At 47.9% G+C, this 14485-nt stretch overlaps 1 protein-coding gene across 2 annotated transcripts in view; it reads right to left on the reverse strand.

The window, feature by feature from the left end:
* Nucleotides 1–14485, reverse strand: part of NFATC2 (nuclear factor of activated T cells 2) — a 155835-nt gene that overhangs the window by 71541 nt on the left and 69809 nt on the right. The gene's annotated exons all lie outside the window — the stretch shown is intronic.

The raw sequence follows: 14485 nt of genomic DNA on the forward strand, positions 1-14485 counted from the left end.
TGCATCTGCCATCCCTGCTCTGTGACCCTGGGCAAGTCACTTCACCTAAGTCACAGATGCCTCCTCTGTAAGGTCATAACAGTACCTGCCCTCATGGGTCTGCTTCAAGCAGTACAAGACCCTGCATATGACTATATGGACACAGTCAGTACATAGATGGTAAAATATCAAATATCAACCCAAATGGTCATGCATGGATACACAGATAAACAAAGCGTGGTCTATCCATGCAGAATATTACTCAGCCATGAAAAGGAATGAAGTGCTGGTTCCATGCCATGACATGGGTGGACCTTGAAACCATTAAGTGAAGTGAAAGGAGCCAGACACAAAAGGACAAATGGCATAGGATCCCATTTATGTCAATCGGCCAGAACAGGCAAACGCAGAGAGACGGAGAGCAGATCGGGGCTCACTGGGGGTGGAAATTGGGCAGTGCCTGCTAATATGTGAGGCGTTTCTTTTTCTGGTGATAAAAAAAAGTTCTGCAGGCCAGATGGGGTTTTCTCAGCCTAATGTCACCCTGTCCAGGTTCAAGTTCTGTCTTCATAGTTTACTAGCTGTGTGGCCTTCGAGTAGCAGCTCTCTGTGCCTCAGTTTCCTCAGCAAAAATGATAAAGTTTGGCTGGGCACAGTGGCTCAGGCCTGTAATCCCAGCACTTTGGGAGGCAGGTGGATCACCTGAGGTCAGAAGTTCGAGACCAGCCTGACCAATATGGTTAAACCCCATCTCTACTAAAAAATACAAAAATTGGCCGGGCCTGGTAGCATGTACATGTAATCCCGGCTACTTGGGTGGCTGAGGTGGGAGAATCGCTTGAACCCAGGAGGCGGAGGTTGCAGTGAGCCGAGATCACGCTACTACACTCCAGGCTGGGCAACAAAGCAAGACTTCATCTCAAAAAAAACAAACAAAAAAACAAAACAAACAAAAAAAAGTTCTGTAACTACAGAGTAGTGGTAGTTGCACAATATTGTGAATGTACTTCATGCACTGAATTGTATACTTGAAAATAGCTAAAATGGTAAATTTTATGTGTATTTTACCACAATAGGAGAAAATATCCTATATAAGACAAAACAGCCCATGCTTAGCACACAGTAGCAACTCAAGACATGATGGTCTTTGCTATCGTTGACTTTCAAAAATGCCCCTCTTTTTCTTGCTAAGTTATTTTCAAAACACTTTATTTGTTTAAACCCTTAAATCATAGCCCTGCAAGCAAAGAAGACACTATCACTCCCATCTAGAGAGGAGAGGACAGATGCTCAGAGCTCAGCTTCAGTGAAGGGCAGCACGTGCTCTTGGTTAAGGCTACAGTGTTGGACACCCCCCTGGGTGATCCTTGTAGGGGTTTTCACAGCTCTGAGCCTCAGTCTCCCCATCTGTAAAATGGGGCTGTTAACAGTCCCACTTCACAGGCCATTATGAGGATTAAACGAGTTCATCAAAAGCGTGTCTGCCTTAATAAACACGGGTCAGCAAGGTTAGCAACACTAAAAGCTGCAGCTTCTGAGAGGCTGTATGTGCCAGCCATAGACGTTGTTGTCTTATATATTTTACCATATATGTACCAAACATATGCATGTGTGTACACAGGTCACCTCTGTGGTCACTGCTGTTCTCGGTGAATCCTGAGCCATAACCCAGGTTTCTTCTTTTTTTTTTTTTTTTTTTTTTTTAATAGAGACTGGATGTTGCCATGTTGCCTAGGCTGATCTCAAACACCTGAGCTCAGGCGATCCACACGCCTCGCCCTCCCAAAGTGCTGGGATCATAGGCATGAGCCACTACGCCTGGCCCAGGTTTCTTGACCCCAGTTGCCAGTGTTTCTCAAAGTGTGGCTCTCAGGTCACCTGTAGCAGAATCTTCCCCCAGCAACGCAGGGTCAGAAGGTGCTAGATAAAAATGCAGATACCCAGGCCACATCCCTCACCCTCTGTGCCCCAATCTCTTGAGCAGAGGCCAGACATTTGCATTTTAACAATCTTTCCGGGTGACTTGTCACGCACGTTTGCTTAAGAGCCAAGTTCCACACTTAAGAGGCCACCTGAGGACGGGGAACTCCTCCAGGGCAGGCCCCAGTCCTCAGAGAACCCAGAGGCAAAGCAATTAGCTTTCGAAAGAGGAACTGAAGCCAGTGCACAGCAGCCCAAATTACCCTCCTGAGCTCTACTTCTCCATTGCTCTCTGATGCAACCTCCACCACCTATGGCTGCTAATTGGGGTGACAGGTCCAGGGTGGGTGGGAGGCTCTAAGGAAGCCCAGTGGGCCTCCCAGGCTTGCACCCCCCCTCCTCATCAGCCCCCCTTTCTCCCATTCATTTCTGAGATTGCAGACAATCCAAACCGCACAGCCTGCAGTTTTCCAACCAAACCAGGCACCTTGCTTTTAAAGTCATCTTTGAGGGCCTGGCTCAGGCCTGCAGGTGAAGTCTTGACCTCTGCTCCAGCTTAAGCTTCAAGGTGGCCCCTGCAAAGTGACTTCCCCAGGCTTCCCTCCTGCCCCTGGATTCTGGCACGTCATAAAGTGGCTCGGGGGGCTCTTGTATTTTACGAGCTCTGAATCAACAGGACGCTGTTGGTTTAACCAGTTTGGGTGTTTACTTTGTCTTGCAACTGTGCCCACCAGCAGCACAGCAGCAGCCACCGCAGAGGTTCAGCGAAGAAAACTTACACCGGCACAGGGTTCCCCCACATCGCCCAAGTAGGCCTGGAAATGGGAAGTTATTGCCTGACTATCTGAAATTCGCCGTCAAGCTGGGTGGCCAAGAATTACGATCTATCCAAGAACCTCAGGAGAGACTGGTTAGAGAAATTCGCTCCTACAGAGAGGGCAGTTTCTGTTAATAACAGCAGACAGGCTGGGTGTGGTGGCTCACCCCTGTAATCCCAGCACTTTGGGAGGCCAAGGTGGGCAGATCACTTGAGGTCAGAAGTTCGAGACCAGCCTGGCCAACATGGTGAAACCCCATCTCTGCTAAAACTACAAAAAAAGTTAGCTGGGCGTGGTGCATGCTTGTAATCCCAGCTACTTGGGAGGCTGAGGCAAGAGAATTGCTTGACCTGGGAGGTGGCGGTTGCAGTGAGTTGAGATTGCACCACTGCCCTCCAGCCTGGGTGACAGAGCAAGACTCTGTTTCAACAATAAAAATAAATTTAAATTTAAAAAATAACAGGCCGGGCAGAGTGACTTATGCCTGTAATCCCAGCACTTTGGGAGGCTGAGGCTGGCAGATCACCTGAGGTCAGGAGTTTGAGACCAGCCTGGCCAACATGATGAAACCCCATCTCTGCTAATAATACAAAAAAAAAAAAAATAGCTGGGCATGATGGCACGCACCTGTAATCCCAGCTACTCGGGAGGCTGAGGCAGGAGAACTGCTTGAACCCAGGAGGCAGAGGTTGCAGTGAGTCGAGATCGCGCCACTGCACTCCAGCCTGGATGACAGAGCTAGACTCTGTCTCAAAAAACTAAAAATAAATAGCAGACAATTACAAATGCTATAAAGACTACAGATTGCAGGCACAACATATACACATTTTTTAAAATACTATAAAACACCCACACCAAGAAGCAATTTAGGGTTCACACGTAAAAGTAACATTCTAATTTTGGGACTTTGAGCAAGACACTTAATTTCTTTGCCTCTGTTTTTCATCTATAAAATGGGAATATCACAGCACTAACCTCACTGGGCTGCCTGCAGATTAAATGAGCTAATCCACGGGCCTGCGTGGCATCTCATCAGGACTCAGTGAATGTTAGTTGTGTTTATTTTTATTGCTAAACTTCATGAGACCACAAAGCAGGAATCACTCCCGTTTTAGAGTAGAAGACATTGATCCTCCCAGAGGAGAAGGAATAAGCTTGGGAGCTCACAGCGAATGGACAGGCAGAATTTGGACCTACACTGTGGGATTCCACTACCCCATGGGACCCTCTGCAGTGAAACGGAGGACTTCGTGGGAAAGACACCGGCCAGCCCAGGCAAGAAGGTTCCTCCCATTGGTCATCGTTCTGGCCCGAGCACTGAGCAACCCTGGCCTCGGTGCTCCAGCTGCTGTCAGCCCTTCTTGTCTCTGTATCAGGCCCCATCCTTGGCCGTGAGCCTGGTCTGGCTGGGCCTGGCTTGGCCCAGAATGTGCTGCCGACTCAGGCATCTCCCGGGAGAGGCTGTGAGCGGGGCCAGCAGACAGGCCCCTCAGCCTCCACTCTGGCTGTTCCCTGGGAAGTGGGAGAGTGGAAGGGAACCAAAATCTCCCTTAGTGTGGGGCTCACCTCTTTGAGGGAGCCACTAAGGTCCACAGCAAGGGAGTAGGGTATGATGTGTGCAAATGCATGAGACACACAGTGAGTGACAAAGTTCTAGCTGTGGGCCTCGGTGGGGGGGGGCCTCAGCTTCAGCTTTCTCATATGGAGAAATGCAGCAGCACGGCCCCTCCTGTGAGACTTTCCTATCTCATCCACTCCACAGGACATCAGGGAGAGTAGGAGCTGCTGTCTCTCCTCCCATCAGATCATTACTCTACCATTCCAATGTACTAACAGGCACCCTCTTCAGAATATTCCCAGATCCAGTGGGAATATTCTCAGTGATCCAGAGCTCATCAGTCCAAAACCTGATGAGCTCTGGATCACTGAGGAACCCAGGCAGCCTGGACAGAGAAAAGAAGATGGCTTTAACCCCAGCTCTGCCCCTGCCTTGCCAGCCGTGGGACTGCAGCAAGTCACTCATCCTTCGGAGCCTCAGCCTGCAGGTGCCCACACCCTGCAAGGGTGCTTTTCTGTGCCTCCATCACTGGCATATTATCAAATGCTTCTGAACAAATGAACTGAGCAAATGTTTAAGATGGGCCTTCTGAGGTTATGATGAGGATGGAAATGAGTTAACCTCAGTGCATCTGTGGGCATATCGTAGGTGTTCAGAAGGGCACTCTGCCTTCCCAACTCCCTCATAACTAGCCCAGTAAAGGGCCGGGTAGGTAACTATTTCAATCAGCACAGAAGCCACCCCAATCCTGGGCTCTCCAAAAAAAACAACTTTCCTCCACTCACTCATCAGCTGGCCCACCCCACTGGGCCAGATAACTATTGGGGTTCCTTCCCAGCAGCAGGGTATGTTGCAGGCTGTCTGCTCGACTCTCACACCGGCCTACTGCTGCCTGGGTTTCAGACTCCTGCAGTGACAGGGTGGCAGCCAGAGGTATGTAAAGCCTGCTTTACAGAACTACGGGAGGGCTGCAGGCAAGACAATGAGATCCGTCCACACTGGGCCACCACAAAGGAGGCACTTGAGTTACCCTGTGGGATCACGTCTGGCACTTACTGTGTGAGACACACGCATTTAACCGCCACCCTGAGGGAGGTACTATTATTCTCCCCATTTTACAGATAGGGAAAGCAAGGCACAGAGTGTTTAAGTAATCGCCCCAGGACTAAGCAGCCAGTAAGTGGCAGAGGCAGGATTTGAACCCAAGCTACCTGCTCCAAAGCCCACATTCCTAACCGCCACTCTAAACTGCTTCTCCCCATCATGCAGCTTTCTGGCACTTCTGAAATAGGGCTTCTTGGTCACTTGCCTTGGAGAGCAGAGGCTGACAAAGGCCTGGCCAACCTGCTCTCTGCCCAATGCTCCAGTTTCATCCAAGATTTACCACTACAGGATCTTGAAGGAGACAATCTAGTGCCGGGGGGTGGGGGGATGAGGAGTGGGGTGGGCAGGTGCCCACAGCCCCCTGGAGGCCCTTGAGCTGGTCTCTGATTTATAATGAGATGATGCCACCCTTTGGGTTTCTGGCCCAAATTAATCTATCACTCAATATGTAGTTAAAAGCCTTGATGCCCCGAGGCTCAGTGGGATGCAATGTTACCACTGGCTTGCCCCTCACTAGCTGGATGGCCGCAGGCAAGCTCACTTCTCCATGCTACAGTTTTTCCAGCCTCTTCTCATACTGATTCAGCCACAATACAGAACGTACTTGACACACAGCAGGTGATTAATAACTTCATTTCTCTACACCTCTTCCCTGTCCTGTCCCTCTCATCTTCTTTCTTCCTTCATTCTGCCTTCAAGTATTGATTAGCACCTACTATGTGCTAGGCTGTGTGCTAAATGAATATTAAAATAGAAATCACAGCTGGGCGTGGTGGCTCAGGCCTGTAATCCTAGCACTTTGGGAGGCCAAGGCAGGTGGATCACCTGAGGTCAGGAGTTTGAGACCAGCCTGGCCAACATGGTGAAACCCCGTCTCTACTAAAAATAAAAAAATTAGCCAGGCTTGGTGGTGGCCTCCTGTAGTCCCAGCTACTCAGGAGGTTGAGGAACGAGAATCACTTGAACCTGGGAGACAGAGGCTGCAGTGAGCCAAGATTGCACCACTGCACTCCAGCCTGGGTGACAGAGTGAGAATCCGTCTCAAAAAACTATATATATAGAAATCACATCATGTCAACCTCCTACTTGGAACCCATGGCTTCCCATCCTAATTAGAATAAAATCCGAATCCCCCAGCTTGGGCTCAGACCTCACCTCCGACCCCTCACCCCACCTATAACACTCCACACAGTCCCCCTGGGTACCATTCTCCTCCCTGGAGACCCTGAGCTTATCCCTGCCTCAGGGCCTTTGTACTGGCTATACTTCCCCGTGGACCAATCACTCAGGTCCTGGTGAATAAGCTCCATCCTCACAGGGGCCTTCCCTGATCGGCATGACAGACACATATTTAACCAGCCTAGCCAAGATGGTGATGTTGCTGTTCCCGCACTCCCAAGCCACCAACCCGTGGTCCTTGTTATTTTCATCATGACACTTGGCTCTCAAATGCTGTCTTTGCTTGTTTACTGTCTGTCTTCCCCACTAGAATGTAACCTTTGTGAGGGCAGGGACTTTGTTTTGTTCAGTGCTGTATCTCTAGCGCCCAGAACAGTATATATCACATGCCAAATGTATTTTTAGTTGAAAGAATAAATATTGGGAAGCCCACGATAATGATGTGAGTCATTTCAGCTTCCGGCAGGAGCAGCTGAACAAGATGAGCATTTCTGATTCACAAAGCGAAGCACAGTCAACATGCCATTCAGGCCTCCCTAATTCTTTTGTTTGTTTTGAGATGGAGTCTCACTCTGTCGCCCAGGCTGGAGTGCAGTGGTGCGATCTCGGCTCACTGCAACCTCCGCCTCCCGGGTTCAAGTGATTCTCCTGCCTCAGCCTCCAGAGTAGCTGGGGTTACAGGTGTGCACCACCACACCTGGCTAACTTTTGTATTTTTAGTAGAGACGGGGTTTCGCCATGTTGGCCAGGCTGGTCTCGAACTCCTGACCTCAAGTGATCCGCCCACTTCAGCCCCCCAAGGTGCTGAGATTCCAGGCATGAGCCACCACACCTGGCCCGGGCCTCCCTCCCTAATTCTAAGGGTTTCCTGAAGCAATGCTGCATTAGCACCCAACCCCCAACTAGACCCAGGAGAGTAAAGTGAGGGATAAAACGGAAGGTGTGCAAGAAGCATCGGGGTCGTAGGTTGTCTAATCTTTTGCTTTTAGAAAAAAAAAAAAGGCATCAGAAATAGCTGAATTTCCATAGGGAAAACAATGGAGCTGGACCCTACCCCACACAATACACAAAAACCAACCTGCACGGATCAGAGCCCCAAACATGAAACCAGAACCGAAAAGCTTCCAGAAGAAAATGTGACAGAATGTCTTTGCTACCTTCAGATAGGCAGAGATTTCCTGGAGGAATGCAAAAAGCACTAATCCCAGAAGAAAAGAAAATGACAAATTTGGCTTCATCAAAATAAAATATGAATGTTCATAAAAAAGACACTACCTGGGCTGGGCGCAGTGGCTCACATCTGTAATCCCAGCAGTTCGGGAGGCCGAGGCGGGCAGATCGCCTGAGGTCAGGAGTTCAAGACCAGCCTGGTCAACATGGTGAAACCCCATCTCTACTAAAAATACAAGAATTAGCTGGGCATGGTGGCAGTTGCCTGTAATCCCAGCTACTCGGGAGGCTGAGGCAGGAGAATCGCTTCAACCCGGGAGGTAGAGGTCACAGTGAGCCAAGACTGTGCCATTGCACTCCAGCCTGAGCAACAAGAGCGAGACTTAGTCTCAGAAAAAAAAAAAAAAAGACAGAAGACATTACCTGAAAATAAACAGGTAAGCCACAGACAGGGAAAAATATACACAAATCTGACAAAGGACTTATGTCCAGAATATATAAAGAACTGATGCATATTAACAATAAAAATATGAATAACCCAGTTAAAAATGGGCAAATATTTGAACAGACAATTTACCAAAGAAGATACATAGGCCAGACACGGTGGCTCACGCCTGTAATCCCAACAGTTTGGGAGGTGGAGGCAGGTGGATCACCTGAGGTCAGGAGTTCGAGACCAGGCTGGCCAACATGGTGAAACCCCATCTCTACTAAAAATACAAAAATTAGCCGGGCATGGTGGTGGGCGCCTGTAATCCCAGCTACTCCGGAGGCTGAGGCAGGAGAATCACTTGAAGCTGGGAGGCAGAGGTTGCAGTGAGCCGAGATCATGCCATTGCACTCCAGCCTGGGGGAAAAGAGTGAGACTCCATCTCAAAAAAATAAAAAAATAGAAGATACATAGATAGCCAACAAGCACCTGAATCATTAGTCATTAGGGAAATGCACATTAAAACCACAATGAGATCCCATTTTACTCTCATTAGAAGGGTTAAAATTTAAAAGACTGACAATACCAAATATTGGTGAGGATGTAGAGTAACTGGAACTCTCATACATCCTTGTTCAGAGTGGAATATGATGTTGAAAATACATAAATAAAAACATACACAACCAAGTCCATTCCTAGGTCATTTACCCAAGAGAAATGAAAGCATTTGCTCACAGAAGGACTTGAGTAGGAATGTTCATAGCAGCCTTATCCATAAACCTAAGCCCCGGGAACAGACCAAATTTCTATCAGTGGTAAATAAACAATTGTTATATTCATGCAATTGAATAGTAGTGCTCAGCAATAATTAGGAATGCATTACTGAATAACACCATAGCAGTGACAGATCTCAAAAATAACATGCTGAGCAAAAACAGCCAGACCCAGAAGGGTACACACTGTATTAATTCCATTCTATAAAGTTCTAGAACAGGGAAGATTAATCAACCGTGATAGAAATCAGAACAGCGCTGCCTCCGTGTGTGGGCTTGAGGAGGCGGCCTTGGCTGAAGGGACATGGGGAACGTTCAAGAGTGAAGAAAGTGCTCTGTCTTGAGTGGTGGTTACGTGGGTATATGCGATTGTCAAAAATCACTGAACACCTACAATCTATGCAATCTACTTTATCTTAATTATACCTCCATAAAAATATATATATATGTCACAAAGAGAGGCAGAGAGGGAAAAGAGCATGTGAGAAAATCCATTTTCTAACCCACACCCCATACCCACTCCCAAGCCCTGCAAAATGAGCAAAGTGAATTTACATTCTGTGCCCTGAGTTGGCAGGGCTTTGTGTGAAATTGCTTTACGTGTTTTCTGAAATACACGGAGCAGAGAGGCCCATCTGCTGGGCAGGGAGAAAGCCACGGTGGCTTGGGCAGAGCTGCCTGGAGACATGGCTGGAGAGGTTCTGTTAAGTTCTCACAGGACCAGGTGTGTGCCTGTGGACATCTCCCGTCTCATTGCAGCCTTTTTCTCCCCCACTGGGCAGTGTGGAAATACAGCCTGGAGACCGTCACCATGTGCTGAGCCCCGGCAAACACTGCCTGGTTCCGTCTTTATAGGACAGAGACTGACAAGTAAATTGGGCTGTCATAGCACAAAGGGGGGCACCCCGTACCGTGTGGGGTCAGGGAATGCTTCCTCCTTGAGGAGCCATCTAAACAGGGGCCTTGGATGAGGAGGGGTTAGCCAAGCCACTGAAGGATGGGGAGGGGTGGGCTCCAGATATGCACCTCTCAAAGTCCGCCCCACATCAGAATCACTGGGAGACCTCGGAAAGCCTCCATGCCCAGGCCACATCCTGACAACCAAATCAGAGTCTCCAGGATGGGACCAGGACATCAGTATTTTTTTTTTTTTTTTTTCCCTGAAACGGCATCTAACTTTGTCACCCAAGCTGGAGTGCAGTGGTGCAATCTTGGCTCACTGCAGCCTCAACCTCGTGGGTCCAAGCAATCTGCCCACCTCAGGCCCCCAAGTAGCTGAGACTACAGGCATGCACCAGCATGCCTGGCTAATTGTTTTTGTAGAGATGGGTTTTCACCATGTTGGTCAGGCTGGTCTCCAACTCCTGAGCTCAAGCGATCGTCCGGCCTCAGCCTCTCAAAGCACTGAGATTATAGACGTGAGCCACCGAGCTTGGCTGGGCATCAGTATTTTTTAATACAACTCCCGGGTAATTCTAACATACAGTCAAGTTTGAGATGCTCTGGGTGGAGGTGACAGTGTGCAAAAGCCAAAATGTCAGAGAAAGATCCCAATGCATTTGGGAACTGAGGAGCAGGCAGGAAGGGAAGCCAACAAATGCAGTTGAGGAAGTGTAGTGGGTTACACATAGTACCCCCTACCCGACTCCTCCTCCCTGCAAACTTCACATCCACCCACAACCTCAGAACGTACCTTATTTGGAACCAGGGTCTTCACATATATAATTAAGGTAAGAATGGAGATGAGATCACCCTGGATTAGGTCTAAACCCAATAAGTGCATCCTCGTAAGCAACAGAAAAAGATACACACAGAGACCCAGAGAAGGCCATGTGCACACAGAGGCAGAGACTGGAGCAATGCAGCCACAAGCCAAGGAAGGCCAGGGAGACCAGCAGGCACCAAAAGCTGGCGGGGATGGCACCGGCGGTTTCTCCCCTGAGTCTCCAGCAGGAACCAACCCTGCTGACACCTTGATTTCAGACTTCTGGCCTCCAGAACAGTGAGAGAATACATTTCTGTTGTTTCAAGCCACCTGGTTTGCAGTAATTGATTATGACAGCCTAGGAAACTAACATAAGACGGAAGCAGGCGCCAGCTCTACCCCTGCAGGGAAAGTGGAGTTGAAGCTGACAACACCGAGGAGGCTGGGCTCAGGCGGGAATGAGGCTGAGCAGGAGGAGAGGGGAACTGCTCCGTGCCAAGTGGAGAAGGGAGGGCAGGCCCTTGCAGCTGCTGTCTATCATGGGTAGGCTTGTTGTTGGGGAAGACGGGGGTGATCCCTCTGACCTCTTCCATACTCCAGAGAAGTGGGAGGTGGGGTTATCTACATGGAGTGGGAAGGGGTGGGGGCAGCATTCAGAGGCTGGGAGACTGGAGAAGGGTCAGGTCAGTCTTCCTGATGATAAGGAAAGGAGCAGTGGGGGAAGCTGGAAAGATCTCCTCGGCAATGCTGAAGCCCTAGTGGAAACAGAAGACTGGAAACACAAGAGTGCCAGTCTGTGCAAAAGTGAGATTGCAGCTCTGACCAGCTGGCATGCAAATAAACATAAGGCACCTGCACTCCTAGCAAATCACTCTACCTTCCAAAGAGCTGCCTCTGGTAGTTTGTTCATGTTGTTTCTGCTAGCATCGGAGAACTTACCCTTGATCCCTAAGACAGTACATAAAAGGCATCTCCAAAGTAAATAAATTAGCCTTGCAAATAAGTACCAGCCCACGAAGTGTTTTTCTCACCAACTCACTCTCCCTGTCATTGGAGACTCTGGCTTAGTCAGTATACACTGTCTAAGGGTATACTGTCATTAGTAACAATGTATTTTACAATACTCTGCCAGCACATGTTACGGACTAATTGCTAACATGTATTTACTGACTACCTCCCTATGGATTATACAGTAAGTAGTCAATAAATATTTATGGACCTACTAGGCACTGGTCTAGGGAAACAGAACAAAGAAGTAAATAAAAATGACAGAAAATTATTAGTGAGAACTAGAGTGGCCAATTGGTAGCTCAGCTTGGTATTGCAAGAGAGGGTGGGTTATGGGAACCAAAAGAAGAAAGGATTTCATAGAACCAGAAAGTTGAAGACTGGCTTTCCTACCTACCAAGTAAAAACAGGTGAATCACCTTACCAAGAAGTCTCAGTTTCCTTCTCTGTCAAAAGAAGGCAGGTGAATCAGGCAAATGCCTTTTTAAAAAGAAAAGAAAACAATTTTCAATGTTCAAACAGCTTTCTAACACCCTGAAGATCTTGCTGGAGGTACATGTGGTTAAGTGATGATCCTCAAAGTCTTAGATCGACATAAGATAAGTTGCCTTGAGAAACCCAAAGAGAGGGAGGATCAGGGGCTCCTGTCCCCACCTTGCTACAAACCCCAGTCCCATCCTGGAACATGAGTCATTTGCCAGAAAGGGGAGACCTTTTCTGCTCACAATCCCCCAAATCGCTGCAAGTTTCCTTCCAAAAACATCTTGAGAGGTTCAAAACCAAGACCTTGGTGGGGCAGCCACCATGACCAGCATTTGATGGACAGGAGTGGGGTCTACTGAGCTGAGCAGGAGAATTCCAATATTTCTAGTAATGGGTTTTTCAACATGTTTTCCCTTGGTATCTACTATTGGGTCTTTCTCTTCTAAGATCAGAATACAAGCTCACCACCAATTCAGACTGATCCACGTCTTGACTCAAAAGGCTGAAAGAAATTAGAGTGACTCTTCATTCATTCCAAAGACCAACCAAGACCAAGTTCTGGCTGTTCTCCCAAAGAAAGGACCATCCTCTCTCCTTCCTGACTTTTCACCATGAAGGCTAGGCTTTCCCAACCTCTTCTGCAGAACATACGCTTTCCCCTTGCATGTTAGTCTTCAGACTATCTCTGATTAACAGAAGCTATCTGCAGATATTTTCTGACCGCAGAGCATTTTGATTTTTCTACTATTTTTTTAAATCGGGATATTTTTTGGTTTATTTTTAAAAACCAGAAGATTTCCAGCTCCAGCTGATGGATGCAGCAAAGCACCATGGCACATGTTTACCTGTGTAACAAACCCGCACTTCCTACACATGTACCCTGGAACTTAAAATAGGCCAGGTGTGGTGGCTCACGCCTGTGATCCCAGCACTTTGGGAGGCTGAGGTGGGTGGATCATCTGAGGTCAGGAGTTCGAGACCAGCCTGGCCAACATGGCGAAACCCTGTCTCTACTAAAAAATACAAACAATTAGCCGGGCATGGTAGTGGGTGCCTGTAATCCCAGTTACTTGGAGGGCTGAGGCAGGAGAATCACTTGAACCCGGGAGGTAGAAGTTGCAGTGAGCCAAGATCGCGCCATGGCACTCCGGCCTGGATCAGAGAGTGAGATTCCTTCTTAATAAAATAAAATAAAATAACCAAAATATTTGATCATATTGAGTCTATATTCCCACGTGGAAATACTGGCTGCAGTTGAGTAGCAGCAGCGCATTTAGATAGTGAATGTCCCCAATCTCCACTATTCCCTGACGTCTGCCACCCAACCTACCCCATTCATTTTCACAACCTCCCTGGCCTCTGTAGGAAGTTGATATTGTGACACCTAGTTATGGTAAAATGTCCAGCAAAAAGGAAAAAAAAATCCTGAACCATAATTTAATATTGAACATGATTAGAACAGCATGAAACCAAATGTTCTTAGAAGAAAGAGACTTTAAAACAATAGAAACAGTTTTTGTTTCTGGAACAATGCTTATTTTTTTCTTCTTTATTCTTTTTCTTTTTTTGAGACAGGGTCTCACTCTGTTGCCCAGGCTGGAGGGCAGTGGTGCGATCTCAGCTCACCGCAACCTCCACCTCCCGGATTCAAGTGATTCTCCTGCCTCAGCCTCCCAAGTAGTTGGAATTACAGGCACGTACCACCACGCCCGGCTAATTTTGTATTTTTAGTAGAGATGGGGTTTCACCATGTTGGCCAGGCTGGTCTTGAACTCCTGACCTCAAGAGATCCACCAAAGTGCTGGGATTATAGGTGTGAGCCACTGCGCCTTGCCTCTTCTTTATGCTTTCTAAAATAACTTCTAAACTTTCAAACACTGAGCAGATAATAAGTGTTGTCACATCTAATTGCAGAGATTAACTACAAAACTGTGTTAACGTATAGGTAGACTTTAAACTTAGGTATAAAGTACGTAAGAATGAGCTCAAAGCTGCTTTTTGTTTTGAAACCTGGTAGAAATGTGCCAGGTTTCTGCTCAGTGTCCTTCCAAATGGCAGATCCTGGTCACTTCGTATGAGACTCCGAAAATCTTCTGCAATGATACAACCATCTGTCTGGGTGTCCTTATCCTCTCCAGACCGTAAGCTCATTAAGGCCAGAGAAAGTGTCCTGCTCATCTATGGATCCCCAACCCCTGGCATAGTGCAGGATAAAAAACAGACCTCAGTCAACATGCAGAGATGGGTGCGGGGACAGGGTGGGGGACAGGGCATGGCTCCCACGTGCAAAAGCCCCAGTTCCAATCCCAACCCTGCCACTCTTTGGTTGTATGCACAATTTACCCCTTTGTGACTCCA

Source organism: Gorilla gorilla, chromosome 21 (genome assembly GCF_029281585.2).
Source record: "Gorilla gorilla gorilla isolate KB3781 chromosome 21, NHGRI_mGorGor1-v2.1_pri, whole genome shotgun sequence".
Lineage (NCBI taxonomy): Eukaryota > Metazoa > Chordata > Mammalia > Primates > Hominidae > Gorilla > Gorilla gorilla.